The 16,248-nt window shown below is 45.5% G+C and overlaps 3 non-coding genes across 3 annotated transcripts; all 3 read left to right on the forward strand.

Annotated features, from left to right (window-relative positions):
* Window positions 1-4,530: 4,530 nt before the first annotated feature.
* On the forward strand, window positions 4,531-4,647 carry LOC116679992 (U5 spliceosomal RNA). Its single transcript, XR_004329619.1, has one exon. It is a non-coding gene; the product is annotated as a U5 spliceosomal RNA (small nuclear RNA).
* Window positions 4,648-12,678: 8,031 nt separating this feature from the next.
* Window positions 12,679-12,795, forward strand: LOC116679991 (U5 spliceosomal RNA). Its single transcript, XR_004329618.1, has one exon. It is a non-coding gene; the product is annotated as a U5 spliceosomal RNA (small nuclear RNA).
* Window positions 12,796-13,073: 278 nt separating this feature from the next.
* Window positions 13,074-13,264, forward strand: LOC116679990 (U2 spliceosomal RNA). The gene has a single exon (XR_004329617.1). It is a non-coding gene; the product is annotated as a U2 spliceosomal RNA (small nuclear RNA).
* Window positions 13,265-16,248: the final 2,984 nt, after the last annotated feature.

Raw genomic sequence — 16,248 nt, forward strand, 5'->3', positions numbered from 1 at the left:
AAAAACTATTTCTCAATTCGAGATGAGGACAATGTTTTCCCTGACGCTGAAATGTCATGACCCAAAAAAAAAATGCACTTCTTTTTTCACAAATTGCAGTTTGGCTAAACTAGCTTTGTGCCCTTCTGCTGCCAGGTGGCACAATAGTGAAATAGTTAATCTTTCAAGGCTCTCTCTCAGTGCTTTGTTGTAGACAGTTGGGCTGTCAATAAAAAATCCTTATCCTAAACGTGTGAATGTGTAGGCCTTACCATCACATAAGAAGGCAACCCAGAAAGGCTGTCTTTGTTCACTGGACAACTGAAAAAAAACGTTAGACAAATAAACAACAGAAAAATTGTGCCCCCCTGGAATTCCTTGAATTTAGTGTACGGTTTGGCACATTGGGAGCACGTGCGTGGACCGCTGCATTTACTGCTTTGAGGTCCTGAACAAAACGCCATCGACCGGTTTTTCCCTTATCACGAATTTTCTTGACAGGGAAATAGGCGTGCGAACGGTGAATCAGGACATGGAACAATAACTCCTGCTTTCAAAAGAGAGTTAAAGACCGGCCTGATTCCGTTAATTGCTTCTTGTTTCAGTGGGTACTGAGGTTTTTTTGGGCCTGAAGTCTGAGCGAGGAGTGATGACGACAGGCTGACAATTTTATGAGCCCCACGTCATACTTATGCGCTGCCCACAGGTGATTCGGCACTTGGGACAGCAGCGGAGAGATATCTGAGGGTGAAACAATCACAGAATTATTCAAAAACGTGCGTGTGTGTGTTTCAGCTTCTTTCCGCTGGAACACACTGCGTGTGGCTGTCACCCGATGCGACAGGAGCTTCCGATAAGCTCCCGTGGAGGGGGAGGTGTACACATTCCCTTCCACGGTTCCAGTAAAGTCAGTCAGTCAGCTGGTCACAGTCCAGGACAAACTGTCCCAAGTTTCTCCACTGATCTGTAGGAGATTTGGACAAAGAAATATGAGCACGTGAATGTTGAACTCTGAAAAACACTCTCTGTTTTTCAGTCAAGTTTACAGCTACTGCACATTTTTTTCATGCCAGTATAAGTAAATACACTCAAGCTCATCTGCTTCTTCATTGGAAAAAAAATCTTCAACAAACATGTCATCTTTTCCTGATAAGACAAAATAAGTGCCATGTAGGTTTAGTTCTGACATGAAGTCAGCAAGGGGTTAAATCACATCTCTGGCCTCATGCAGCAGGCTTGCAGCATGACCCAGAGAGAGATTACCACTGAAAAAATCAGCTGAGATGTGTGTGTGTGTGTGAAAAACAATGAGTCAGGCTGGCTGTGACTTCTAATCTCACAACCTTGAGACCTGTAGGAGTTTGAGAAAACTCCTATGCCGAACATTAGATCTCTACCTAACAATTCACAGGACACAGGAGAGAGCAAAAACAAACATGTTGCCCTCTCTCCTGCTCCGAATCATTTAGATTCCTATGTACACACATCATGAGGTTGAAAATCTTTCTGGGACAACTGCTCCACTTGCATTTCTGCACAGAACAATTCCACCAGAAAGCTTTTGATTCAAAAATAAAGATTTTGAAGCACATAATTTGTTGCACCTAAAAAACCCAACTACATACACTCTAAACACAAACCCAAACCACAGATTATGCCTCTAAACCAACTCTACACCCCTTCCATGCACCTTTTAAAATTGTAGCAGCCAATTTATACACCTCAGATAAAAACATTACATAAGTAGGAATACCTTCTAAATGTTTTTTGTTCTAGGTGACAATATTGGGTCTAGAATTCTCCCTATCGTGTGAGGAAGAGTGTGATGTTTATGGGCTGTAGCGTGTGAAAGCATTTACTTCTTTGCAAGCAGATTAGTTAGTGTGTTTTGCATTTTTACTTCCCTTATCCGTGCAGACTGGCTCAGACTCTCCACCACTCCCGTTCCCCTCCTCCCTTTCATCCACCCGTTGCTGGCTGTAGGTGCGGTCCCCAGCTGGGGGACCCCTCGGTTGTCGTCTCCCTTCTGTATTTCGGGATGGGCATTTGTCTGCCCAGTGACCTCTTCCTCCGCAGTTGAAACATGTGTCTCGGTCCACTGCTGGCCCCTGCCCTCCACTTCGTCTTCTGCCTCTTCCTCTCGCTTTGCCTCTGCTTCTGCCCCCCCCCTGTTCAGCCAACGTTGACACTGTCAAAGTTATTTTTCTTCTGTTTCTCTTCTTGTCAGCCTGCTCCGCTGATTTGTAGCATTGGATGACGGTACCCGATGCTGCTGTTATTGTCAGATGTAGGTGGGGGAGAGGCCGTGGCTGCTTGTAGAGAGAGAGCTTGCAGCGAGGTGGGGGCTGTGTGGGATCTGGTCCGCTCCTGGTGCTTGCTTCTGGGGAGACACGGACGGTGTTTCTCCCTTCGGCCTGGGTGCTGGAGGAGGGTAGGGTGGTGGTTTGAGCAGCTGATCGCCATCTTTAAGACTCGGATAGAGGGAAAATGCATTAGTGACAGTGTTCATTTCTCCTCTCTGTGTTTCAACAGCATTATCTGTTCCCTCCTTAGTTACTAGTTTTTTCATCTGTTTTCTTTCCCTACAAGTGGCTTCTTCCATCCACTGACTAAAACATTCTTTGTTTTTCTCTATTTGAACCAGATCTAGAGTACTAATTGTTTTACCCCCTCTGAGTAATTTTTCTTCTTCTTCTAAATCTTGCTTTAGCATCCTAAGCTTCCCTGTGCTCAAAGAGCCATTTTCAGGGAAGCCATGCTTAGTGGTCCAATAAACCAAACAATCTAAGGTTTGTGGACCATAACGTCTCACCATCTCATCAACCAACGGGCCTGAAGGAACGTGTGATTTTGTGCCTTTATTGCCCATGTCTAAATATGAAATGAACAAGTATTTGAAGTACTTCTTTTTCGTATAATCGTCACTATACGGCCCAGTTTAGTCTCTCGGTAAACTTTGCGAAAAAACCTGAAAACAGCTGTAACTTAATTTAAGCTACAATGACTGTTTATCTGTGATAGATTTTAGCTCGATGAAAATCCAGATAGGCACCTACGATGACTGTTTATCTGTATGATTTCAAAATCTATCCGTCACCCCGTCCTACTCCCTTGTTTGATGAGATGATGTCAAATTAGTGGTTTATTCTGTTCAACAACCTGGATGTTTAAACCCACGAATAAAACCCTTTTTCTCTTGTTTTTGTAAAAACCTAAAATTTCCCAAAACAAAAGATAAAACTTTCACCAAATAATCCCAGTGAAAACCTTGGTCAGTCTTTGTCTCACACGGTGTCTCGTATCCAATTCAAATTGTTTAAAATTGAAATTCTAACTTACCCCCGCTGTTTGAAATTGCTTCCTTTTCGTTTGGATTTCAGAGTGGAATCAGCGAGCCCTCCGCGGTTTCTGACCCTCTGTCTCTCAAAGATGTTTTGGCGAGGTTTAGAGGCAGGTGATCCTCAGATCCCTGGATGCGCTGTCATCAGTCACCAGCGGAGTCCCGTTCTGATCCCTCCTTGAAATCCTGCCGACAACGCCAAGTTTGTTGTGGAAGTTTCTGTTCAGCGAGGGAGGAATTTGTTGTGAAGAAGAAACCTTGTTGAAACAAAATAAAGACAGGCTGAAGACTGGATTAAAAGTTTAGATATTCGGTGAAAGAGTTTAATTATTTTCTCGAGAGAACAATCAAACAAAAATGACGAGAATAGCAGTTCACAATGAAACAGAGTAACAGAGTGACACCACAATTCTGGTGCCCGCGTATCCCTAGACCAACCCTTTTATCCTCTTTGCCCCAACAGTAAAGTTTTATCACCTATAGAGAAAAAAACCCTTTGATTCTAAACAAAACACTTCATCTTATTTCTCAGACTTGACGGAGCCAGCTGCAGTCTCTGTCCTAATGATTATTACGTCAGCAGATGGCTGTCGCTGTCGTTTCTACCTTAGAAGTGAAGAGATTTATCTTTTCTATAGATTAGTTCCGTTTCCTGACCTAAACTTGGGGCAGCGTGACATTTGTCTATCTCCTGACCGCCTGCATCCTTTTCGCCTTCTGTTCATCCTGGAGATAAACAGCGCCACACCAGTTGCTGTCCCTGGGGACTGAGGGCCCTAAAACAGGAGGTGTCGTAGGAAGCAGTAAACATCTTTATGAGGCAAAGGGTGAACTAGGGAGACACATGAAGAAGACATTGTGGTGATTTAACCTAAAACACAGATGACTTTTACGAATGCGTAGGAACTGAATAAACATCCAGATAAGCAGTCTTTGCCTACGTGGCGAATCATTGTCTATGTAATTTTCCCATCACAGGTTCCTGGTATCAAAACGTTGTTATAATACTTGGCAAGATAAAGCCATACAAAGTGTAGCAAGATTTGCACTATTTATTGGCGGAAAAACAGCAAGGACAAAATATTGGCCCTGTGACAGTGTGGCAATAGGCCAGGCCTTGGATTTGGAAAGCGGCACACCAAGTGAGAATCACCGCGAGGGTTGGGACTGGAAGACTGGGCATTTCGGCTGCTCTCGAGAGTGGGCTGCACTTACTCTGGTTTCTCTTCATAACGCACAAGCCTTTCGCCTTTTACTAAAGACTTCCGTGGAGAGGAACGCCTATGAGTTGAAATTATTTTTGGTGGGCTTTGCTGTTTGGTTAAGCCTTTTGTACTTGTAAAAACAAATGTGCTCTCCATAAGGAAACTCAGATTCTTAAACGCAGCTAAAATGTGACAGCATGGGAACATTGCAGGTTGGCAGAAGCTTGACCACTTGGAAAACCAAAATTGCTTGGACGGGGGTGCCAAGTAGCAGCTGTTATGTCCTTTTAAAATTACTGGACCGTGAGAACTGAGAACCGTCCGGGGAGGTCGCATCGGACAGCAAAGAGGTGGTGGTCATCGCTTCTCGGTAGTGTGGGGGCATACTGCAAAATTTGTATCGATCCGATACCAAATACATATAGGGTCCGTATTGCGGATCATCGAACTGAGGTGAATGATGATCAATCTTTAGGCTATTTTGTTATTAATGTATTGAAGTGCACAAAATGATAGGATTAGGCACGTAGAATGTACAAACCAAATTTTACAGCTTTTAAAAAAATAAATGAATAACAAAAGGTCTCCCTTTTTTCTGGTTTTAAAATCAAAATGAAGTGGAGGATTTCCTCCTCATTTCTTCGTTTTGTAGATCAGCTTTTCCTTGTCATGGTTTTTAAGTGTGTGGATAGGTTTGTAGTGTTGCCACAGTATCGAATGCTCTTTGTGTATCACAAGTTGCAGTATTATCATTAGTGCTGTTAGCTCCTCACAACCTCTCTTCCTCTCGGATCCTGATCCTCATCATTGCTATCGTCTCGCTGCTCCTCTGCGCGTTGTGTCAGTGAGTACGTGACGACAACAACGAATCACAGCAGAAGGAGGAGAGCAATGGGGCCAAGATGTGAAAGCGGCGTTGCTCAGGAAGGTGGACGCAAGACAAGTTATGAACGTAGAGGAAGATAGCCTATCTAAATTAAAATATCGATTCAATACAGTTGTCGATCAAATACCAATACAGCGTTGGCATCGATACTGACGATAGAGGTCGATGGTCACCCCTACTTCGGCCTTTGGCTAAGACTGCGATCGCCTCTTATTTGGAGAATTTTTTGCCTGTTTGGGCATAGTTTTTCACCAGGTTTTTGGAGGTTAATCAAACCATTTCTTGTGAGTAAATTTAACTTGTTTGTAGTTGAGATACTTTCACTTGGAATTCATTGGTCCAGAGGACTGTTATCTCTGCCGGATAACAACATCGACCAGACCAACAAGAAAGGGTAAGTGTGTTTAGTTTTAGTATTTATAAGGTTTCATTTTGCTATTTTAGATCAGTGTTTTATCTTATTTTTAGCTTCCTGTTGCTTTTTTAGACGGTTTTAGGGGTTTTAGCTTCTTTTATCCCTTTTTTTGTGTTGCCTCCGCCATGTCGGCCAACCATGCCGGCATGCGGAGGCACCACAGTGTCCGTTTTACTTTTAAAGAAAATGAACCACTTGTGATATCAAGGCTAGACTTCTCCAGGAGGCTAGTCCAGAAAACCTTGAAATTCGCCCCAGAAGATGTAAACTGTATCTTGACTTTACCTTTTAATAAAGGTTTTGATATAAGCTTTTGTTCCGCTGCCTTGTTGAGAGAATTCTGGATTCGTTTTGAAAATGCAAAACCCCAGTTTTCTGCATTTAATGTTGAGAAACTGACTGACAATGCAGCTAAAACTGTAATTGTCAGAATGTTCAATGAAACTGTGAATGCAGATGACATTTGTTTATGGCTGAGCAGATTTTGCACTGTGAAAGGCCAGGCTACCAAGGTGAGAGATGAGGATGGCATTTGGAATTGCGCTTGGAGGGTCCCCATCCAACAATGGCAGGACCCCCAAGGCTTCCAGGCCTGAAACATCTGCCATCCATGATAGTTCTGGGAAACAACAGGGCTACATCCACTACCAGGGCCAGCCCAAACTCTGCCGCAAGTGTGGGAGAATGGGCACCTGGCAGAAGCGTGCCAGCAGATTATTTGTGGCAAATGTAGAGAAATTGGGCATACCTTCATGGAATGCACCAATGGCAGGAAGTGCAATCTCTGTGGAGAAACAAACCACCTCTTCAGAGATTGCCCAAAGTCATTTGCTAACAAATTAAAGACTGCAGCAAAAAGAACAGAAAATGAACAAAATGGCGGACAAGGTGAATTGTTTGGAGAGCTGTTTGGGCTGGAAATTCAAATCTCCCGCCAAATCCTGTGATTGGAGGAGAAGGATCAGGGGAGGCGGGAGAAGGGGAGGGGCCTGCAATTGCCCCACCAGTGGTGAACAGGGAGGAAGTGGTGGCAATGCAGGCAGAAGGCGGAGCTAGCCCAGTGGCTGGCTCAGAACAGGAAACTGACCAGTCACAGGGTGATAGTGAGGATGTCCCCCCCCCAATGCCCAGCCAGGCAAGAGGCTAATTTCAGAATTGTCTTCTGAGTCTCCTGGAGTCTCGGAAAAGAGGGGAAGAGCTGGGACTGACTCAGACAGTTCATCTGTGGAGGGGCCCAGAGTCTTCCCCTCCGATTCACCCAATGAAGTCTCATTCCTAAGCATAGCTCTGCAATCAACCCCTAAGGTCTCTAAGCTCAACGCAACCCTGCGTCAGAGGCCAACTCCCAGAGTCCGAAAGGGAAATGGAGTTCAACCCCGTCCTCTCTCACCTGTGAGAATGAAGGAAGAGCTCCATTCACAAGAAATTCAATAATTGTTGTTTTAAATATTTGAAGTCCCTCCCTTTCTGTCTTTAAGATGTCATACTTGTTATTCTTAACCATACTCATGGCACTCACCTTCTCAACTATCAATGTGAGAAGCGTCAAGTCGAGAGTTAGAGCCCAGACGGTTTTATCCTTTCTTAACTCTTTTAAGTCAGATGTGTTTTATTACAGGAATGTGGCCTTCCATTTTTAAAGCACTACAGGGAATGGGAGGAGTTATGGCCACAAACGTCACTATGGAGCGGGTCAAATGAAAACAAGAGTGATGGAGTGGCCATTTTAATAAAAAACCCTCTAGTCTTGGTAAAGGGCAGCACTGTGGTGAGAGATGGTCGGGCACTTTTAACACACCTGACTTTTATGGGGAGGGATTTTAAAGTCTTAAATATTTATGGCTTTAATGACAAGAATGACAGGTATGACCTTTTAGAAGACCTGCAGCCCCACATGCTAGGTAGGCTACCTTTAGTCGTAGGGGGGGATTTTAATTGTATTTTAAGCAAGAACGACAGGAGAAGAACAGGGGATGATTTTAAAGCAGACAAGACTTCACTTTTATTACAAAGTATATGTAGCGATTTTAAACTTGTGGACTGTTTTAAAACCATGCATCCCAGAGAGGAGGGCTTCACCTGGTTCAGTAGTGACGGCACCCAAGCCTCTCGCATAGACTACATTTTATCACGTGACTGCCCACCACCGATGCTAGATTAGTACCTGTTTTCTTTTCCGATCACGCAATGCTTTCCTGCACCCTTTCACTCTCTTCGGTGTGACGGCAGGAAGCGGTCTGTGGAAGCTCAATTGCTCCCTGTTAGAAGACAGGGAGCTAGATAGGCAGTACAGGGAGCAATACAAAGAATGGCAGACCCTTCAAGACTTTTACGATACACGCGCACAGTGGTGGGAAATGGTGAAGGGGAAGACTAAGACTTTTTACAGACAGGCAGGTAAGAGGAAAAAAAGATAGGGACAACAGACGCATGATGGGACTGCAGAAACGACTTCAGAGGTATTTTAAATTAATCCAACAGGGAATGGATTTTAATGAGGAAATAAAACAAATTAAAACAGAGATGTCAGTTTTAGCAGAAATTAAAAGCAAAGGTGTCATACTAAGAAGCAAGGAGAGGGAAATAGAGGAAGGAGAGAAGTGCACAAGATATTTTTTTAAGAAAATCATAAATAAAGGGGGGGGCATGTTAAGACTTAAAAAAGAAAACGGGTGCATAGCTAACACAACAGAGGAAATTAAAGAAACTGTCGAAGACTTTTACCGTGAACTGTACACGGAAAAAGCAGTTAATAAGGACACCATGACCGAAGTTTTAAAATCAATTGAACAAGCAAAAAATGACAATGTGCTCTTAACTCAAGATTTTACCATGATTGAACTAAACAACTGTGTAAAAACTTTTAAGAAAGGGAAGTCACCAGGAGAAGACGGGCTTCCCTTGGAATTTTACTTGACATTTTGGGACATTTTAGCACCAGACTTGCTTGTTGTTTTTATGGATTTTGAACAACTGGACCGACTTCCTGACAGTTTTAGAGTAGGGATAGTGACGCTTTTACATAAAGACAGAGACAAGACAGACTTGAAAAACTGGAGACCCATCACACTTTTAAATGTCGACTGTAAACTTTTTAGCAAATTATTAGCTTCACGTATGTCCCTGTTTTTAGGAGAGCTGATTCACCCGGATCAAGCCTGTGCCGTCCCGGGGAGGAAGATCACCGACAGCCTCGTACTGATCCGAGACACCATCTGTTATGCGAGAGACAGAAACATTCGGCTAGTAGTCCTGAATTTAGATTTTGAGAAAGCCTTTGATCGGGTCTCGCACCAGTACCTCTTTCAGGTACTGCAAAAAATGGGGTTCCCAAGAAGGTTTATAGCCTGGGTGGGACTGCTGTACCGGGGGATCAACAGCAAATTCATTGTTAACGGGCATCTGACAGCAGCAGTGGATATAAACTGCGGTGTCCGTCAGGGTTGTCCGTTATCTGCCCTCCTTTACGTCCTCTCAATAGAACCGATGGCACAGATCTTGAGAAGGGACCAACGAATCCATGGGGTAAGAGTCCCAGGGAGCGGGGGACTCGAGACAAAATGCATTTTATATATGGACGACATCAACATTTTATGCACTGACCTTTTATCTGTCAACAGGACGCTGGACTTGACTGACTGGTTCGGACAGGCCTCTGGGTCGAAGCTCAACCGAAGCAAGACCCAAGCCCAATTTTATGGACCATGGAAGGCGACTGAGACGACAGGACTCCCCCTGACTGTGACCCGGACCGACCAAAAAATACTTGGGATCAAGTTTGATAGGGAGGGGGAAGGGAAAACAAATTGGGCAGACAAGGTAGGGAAAGTCAGACAGAGACTAGGATACTGGACACTTAGAGGACTGACTTTAGAAGGAAAGGTTTTAATCATTAAAGCAGTGATTTTACCTTTGCTTTTACTAATCAGTTCTGTTTTTATCCCGCCTAGGAGAACGATTTTAGACCTGGAACGAGCCATCTATTATTTCTTGTGGGGCTCCAAGTGGGAAAGACTGAAACGAAGCGTGATGAAGAAGCCAAAGGAGGAAGGAGGAAAAGGAGTGCCTGACCTGTACTTGTTTTTAGGGAGCAGATACACCACCCTGCACATTTTATCCGCCACAGCCCCATCCAGTAACCCCAAGACCGCAGCGATGACAAGGTTCTGGATGGGGTCGTACCTCAGGAAAATCAAGATTTTACCCACAGACCTCAGAGTTCCAGTGTCTTTTAACCTGCCACCAGCTTACGCTTTTATCCAGTCATTTTTAAGGCATTTTAACCTTGAGCAGGAGGAGTTGCAGGTTTTAACTACTCACCGCTCTCTCATTTCTGTTGTGCAGGAGCGGGAACCAGTGAGTCCAGTGCGCGGGCTCGCATTGGGCGAGCCCTCAACAGTTTGGCGCAACGTAAACCATCCCGCTCTTCCAAACAGACTCCGGGACCTGTCATGGATGGTGGCTCACGAGATCCTCCCGGTCAGGTCCGTAATGCACTCCTGGGGCATGTCGGCGCACGCAACTTGCCCCCGACCAGGTTGTGGCGCGCCTGAGTCGGTGAGGCACCTGCTCTGGGAGTGCAGCGCTGCCGTAGAACAGTGGGCAATGGCCGGCTCCTTGCAATTCCCGTACTTGCCAGCAAGGGAGGTCCTTACACCACAGCTGGTGCTGTACGGGGTGAGCCAAGGAAAACAGATACCAGCACGAACATTTGCCAAACAGTGGCTCACCCTAGCCGCCATCAAAGACGCCATATGGACCTCCAGAAACTTGCTGGTAAGGAAGCACATGCAGATCCCCCCCGAGGCTGTGATCCGGATGGCCGCAGCGACGGTCCGAATGGCCGGAGCTGCAGGCGGCGGGCCTAGGACACAGCCTCAAAGAAGAATCGCCTCTGTGCCCATTCGGACGAAGGAGCCGGAGCCACACAGTACAAGTTCAAAGCAGCGGCGGCCTGACCCTCCGGGTGAGGTCGGTGGGAAGGAGCTACAGGGTGAGGGTCTCCTCTGAGCACCTCGACAGGATCCCGAGAGACCAAATCTGTTTGGGGGAGCGGAATGAGTTCCCACTTGGTAGGGACTCACCCCACTCCTGCACAACAGTGGACTTTTTATTCATAACATATGCGCTCCCTGCTGAGGAGATTTTAACATAGACACTCATTTACATTAAAAACCTTTTATACCTTTTAATCTATGACGATGTTATCTGTAATGCATTTTTAAAGCAATTGTTTTGGATGTTTTATGGATTATTTATGTATAACGCATCTCTTGAAGGTTGTTTTGGATGTCTTATGGTTTATTTATTGACTTGTTGTATTTTAAAAGGTAACTTTCATGTGACATGTTAAATGACAAAAGTATGAAATGAGTGTCAATAAATTCTTTTCAAAAGAAAAAAAAAAAAAAAAAAAAAAAATCTGTTCTTATCAGTTTAATATCTGATATGTCCTCTATCAAATATATTAAGTTTTTTTATTTCCACACCAGGTATGTGTGTGTGTGTGTGTGTGTGTGTGTGTGTGTGTGTGTGTGTGTGTGTGTGTGTGTGTGTGTGTGTGTGTGTGTGTGTGTGTGTGTGTGTGTGTGTGTGTGTGTGTGTGTGTGTGTGTGTGTGTGAGAGAGAGAGAGAGAGAGGGGGCGGGGGGGGGGCAGCTGACAGTAAAAAAAAAAATCTCCGATGGCAGAGACGCAACTGGAGTCGCATTTAAAACAAGCAGCATGTCTGAAACCCACGTTCACCAGAAATCTACTGGTTACTATGTAAGGACTACAAACCCCACGTTCACCAGAAATCTACTGGTTACTATGTAAGGACTGCAAACCCCACGTTCACCAGAAATCTACTGGTTACTATGTAAGGACTAAAAACCCCACGTTCACCAGAAATCTACTGGTTACTATGTAAGACTACAAACCGAAGTTAAAAACAAACCTGAAGCTGAAGAAACCCTAAACGTTAACGGAACAGATCCGCAGACCGAATTGACTGACGGAGCAGGAGAGAGCGAGAGAGAGAGCGAGAGAGAGCGCATTTTTCCATGTTCTGTGTGTGTGTGATTGATCCGAGCGGGTTTGTAGGCGGGGGGGGGGGGGCGCTGTGATTATCACAGAACGCTGCGCGGCCAGTTGAGGAGTTTTATTCAATCCGAGCACGGATATTGACTCATATTACTCGGATAATACTTGTACTCGGCAAAAGTGCTTTATCCGTACCGGATACTCGTTTCAGCCGGACACTCGGATCACCCCTAGTGTATATGCAGTAATATAAAAGAAAGTTGATGTCATAATGAATTGTGATGATGACATAATGAATAGTGATGATGACATAATGAATGGTGATGATGAATCAAAAAGAAAGTTGATGTGTATATGCAGTAATGTAAAAGAAAGTTGATGTGTATATGCACAAATCTAAACCCCACGCATCGACCCGGTATTGCAGCGTCACCGGGAACGGTGCACCCATCTTCTGTCTTCTGGAAAAACAATTAACGATGCACGTGAAGCTGCCCGTTGCCCAAACTGTCAACGGACCTGAAGAGACATGGCTGGCAGATTTTACCGCCAGAAATTGTCCTAAAAACTGAATGATCTGTGAAACCTCGTTGGGTTCCTGGTATCAAAACATTGTTATAATACTTGACAAGATAAAGCCATACAAAAGTGTAGCAAGATTTGCACTTTTGATTGGCAGAAAAACAGCAAGGACAAAATATTGGCCCTGTGACAATGGGGGAATAGGTGAGGCCTTGGATTTGGAAAAGCGGCACACCAAGTGAGAATTACCGCGAGGGTTGGGACTGGGAAGACTGGTGTTTTCGGCTGCTCTCGAGAGTGGGCTGTACTTACTCTGGTTTCTCTTCATAACGCACAAGTCTTTCGCCTTTTACTAAAGACTTCCGTGGAGAGGAACGCCTATGAGTTGAAATTATTTTTGGTGGGCTTTGCTGTTTGGCTAAGCCTTTTGTACTTGTGAAAAACAAATATGCTCTCCAAAAGGAAACTCAGATTCTTAAACGTAGCCAAAATGTGACAGCATGGGAATATTGCACGTTGGCAGGAGCTTGACCAATTGGGAAAACCACAATTGCCGTCTTTAACTAAAACTTTTTGTGCTTCCCCATGAAGCGCTTGGACGGGGGTGCTAAGCAGCAGCTGTTATGTCCATTTAAAATTACTGGACCGTGACAACTGAGAACCGTCCGGGGAGGTCGCATCTGACAGCATAGAGGTGGTGGTCATCGCTTCTCGGCCTTTTGGCTAAGATCAAGTGTAGTATCTGTTCTTATCAGTTTAATATCTGATATGTCCTCTATCAGGGGACAACATATTAAATGGATTTTTAGCAATGGGAGTTGAAAAAGGGGCTTGCTCCGTTCACTCCACGCATCGACCCGGTATTGCAGCATCGCTGGGAACGGTGCACCCATCTTCTGTCTTGTGGAAAAACAATTAACGATGCACGTTGAGCTGCCCGTTGCCAAAACTGTCAATGGACCTGAAGAGCAATTGATATGAGTTGATCAAAAATTGTTATATTTATTGCTGATTTGAAAACTATTTACATGACAGCATCGAGCTTCAGATCAATGGTGTTGTCATGGTAACAAACAAACTATATACAGAACGTTTTGCAACAATTAATACAACACATGCTGTTGCAATTATGAAGTAAAATGTAATGAAAAAGAGTTTTCATATTCAATATAACTTTCTTTTTTTAACTTTCTATTTTTTATGATCAGTGTGATTTTTTTTTTTTTTTCTTTTTTTATTTTTTTATTTCCACACCAGGTATATGTGTGTGTGTGTGTGTGTGTGTGTGTGTGTGTGTGTGAGTGTGTGTGTGTGTGTGTGTGAGTAAGAGAGAGACACAGAGAGAGAGGGGGCGGGGGGGGGCAGCTGACAGTAAAAAAAAAAAATCTCCGATGGCAGAGACGCAACTGGAGTCGCATTTAAAACAAGCAGCATGTCTGAAACCCACGTTCACCAGAAATCTACTGGTTACTATGTAAGGACTACAAACCCCACGTTCACCAGAAATCTACTGGTTACTATGTAAGGACTACAAACCCCACGTTCACCAGAAATCTACTGGTTACTATGTAAGGACTACAAACCCCACGTTCACCAGAAATCTACTGGTTACTATGTAAGGACTACAAACCCCACGTTCACCAGAAATCTACTGGTTACTATGTAAGGACTACAAACCCCACGTTCACCAGAAATCTACTGGTTACTATGTAAGGACTACAAACCCCACGTTCACCAGAAATCTACTGGTTACTATGTAAGGACTACAAACCGAAGTTAAAAACAAACCTGAAGCTGAAGAAACCCTAAACGTTAACGGAACAGATCCGCAGACCGAATTGACTGACGGAGCAGGAGAGAGCGAGAGAGAGAGCGAGAGAGAGCGCATTTCTCCATGTTCTGTGTGTGTGTGATTGATCCGAGCGGGTTTGTAGGCGGGGGGGGGGTGCTGTGATTATCACAGAACGCTGCGCGGCCAGTTGAGGAGTTTTATTCAATCCGAGCACGGATATTGACTCATATTACTCGGATAATACTTGTACTCGGCAAAAGTGCTTTATCCGTACCGGATACTCGTTTCAGCCGGATACTCGGATCACCCCTAATGCGTATACACATCAACTTTCTTTTTGATTAATTTATATACTGTGATGTCACGAGAGGCTGCGTTCTGGAGGGCCGCTACGTACCCCTGAGATGGCTGCAGTCACGGGCAGTTTTGGCACCATCTGCTGGTGGAGTTGGGAACTCCACCCCTCAAGCACACGGCATCCCAACACACCTGAGACCAATCAGGGCCTGATGAGCTGAAGGGCAGCTTAAAGCCCAGAGACACAGTTGGTGAGGTGTGTTGTTTGGGAGACAAGCTCAAGTTGTGCTCTCAGAGGAACAACAGATGATCGAAGCGGCACTTTCCATGGGAAGGACTAAAAGACTGGAATACTTACCTGAAGACTGGAGTTCTTACCGACAGATAGGCCACGGGCTGCGACGCTGTCTAAAAGTAAGGCTGAAGACTTGTTTTTCAAGAAGAGATTTACCTGAGGGAATCAGGTCTATGATTTTTGGTTTGAAGAGACATTGTTTAAGTTTGGACTGTTGCAAGAGCAACCTCATACTGAGTTACCTTTTTTGAACTTGACTTATCGTTTTGTGTTAATTCCCAAGAACATTATTAAAAACCTTTGTTACCCTCTAACTTTGTGTCCTTGCACTGCTGAACTGTCCCGCCGAGAGCCGTGTAGCCTCTCATGATATCACATATGGTGGAGAATGCGGGTACGTTCAGACGCTAACAGTGCATTTCAGAGAAGGACACCGACCGTTTGATATTCCGGTTTTCTGAATCGGCCATAAACCCCTCCCAGAGAAACAAGATGGAGGCCATGTTGGAAGCCCTGGTGGCCGGCCAGCAAGCCCAGACGCAAGCGAACATGGCTCTCCTGGAGGAGCAAAGGAGAGCCAATCTCCTGAAGGCGGAGGAACTACAATTGCATAGACAGTTGGCCGTTCGTAAGGACCGCCCAATAAGAGCGAGTGACTTTATATCTAAGATGGGGGCCTCAGATGACGTTGAGGCGTATCTGTACGCCTTTGAAGCCACAGCCACTAGGGAAGCGTGGCCCAAGGTACAGTGGGTTGGACTGCTAGCCCCCTTTCTGTCGGGGGAGTCGCTGAATGCTGTCCGGGACCTGGCCTCCGACCGGGCGACTGACTACGATGCACTAAAGGCGGAGATCCTCAGCAGAAGTGGACTCACCAAGTTCGGCATGGCCCAGCGGTTCCACAGCTGGATCTTTCAACCCGACCAGCCTCCTCGTGCCCAGATGCACGAACTTGTCCGGATCACGCGGAGATGGCTGGTACCGGAGAAGAGTACGGCAGCTGCAGTAGTGGAGGCCGTTGTGGTGGACAAATACTTACGGGCCCTGCCTTATGAGGCGAAACGACTCATCAGCCAACAGGCCTTGACTACAGCGGACCTGACTGTGGAAGCCGTGGAAAGGTACCAAGCCACGACAGAGATGCTTCAGGCTTCCCGGAAGGGGCAACAGAGTGCGTCCACGCCACAGATGGGAGGAGGCCGTCCAACGAACCCCAAGGGACCCAACCCAGCCACTTTAGGAGCTGTCCAGGCGGCAGGGAGAGCCCGACTCCCGCCGGCCCCAGGAAGAGGACTCCGGGAGAGCAAAACGCGCCAGTGTTACCGGTGTGGGGAGATGGGACACCTCTCCTGGCAGTGTGGGGAACCGGTGGATGAACCTATGCCCACGGCTGGGTCCTCCGGCGCACCACCCACCCACCTTTTTGCTTCGCTCGTGGGAGTCATGGATGACGCCCAGGACCGACCCCCCACCTGCCCGGTGACGGTGAATCAC

This window comes from Etheostoma spectabile, unplaced genomic scaffold (assembly GCF_008692095.1).
Source record: "Etheostoma spectabile isolate EspeVRDwgs_2016 unplaced genomic scaffold, UIUC_Espe_1.0 scaffold00018310, whole genome shotgun sequence".
Classification (NCBI taxonomy): domain Eukaryota; kingdom Metazoa; phylum Chordata; class Actinopteri; order Perciformes; family Percidae; genus Etheostoma; species Etheostoma spectabile.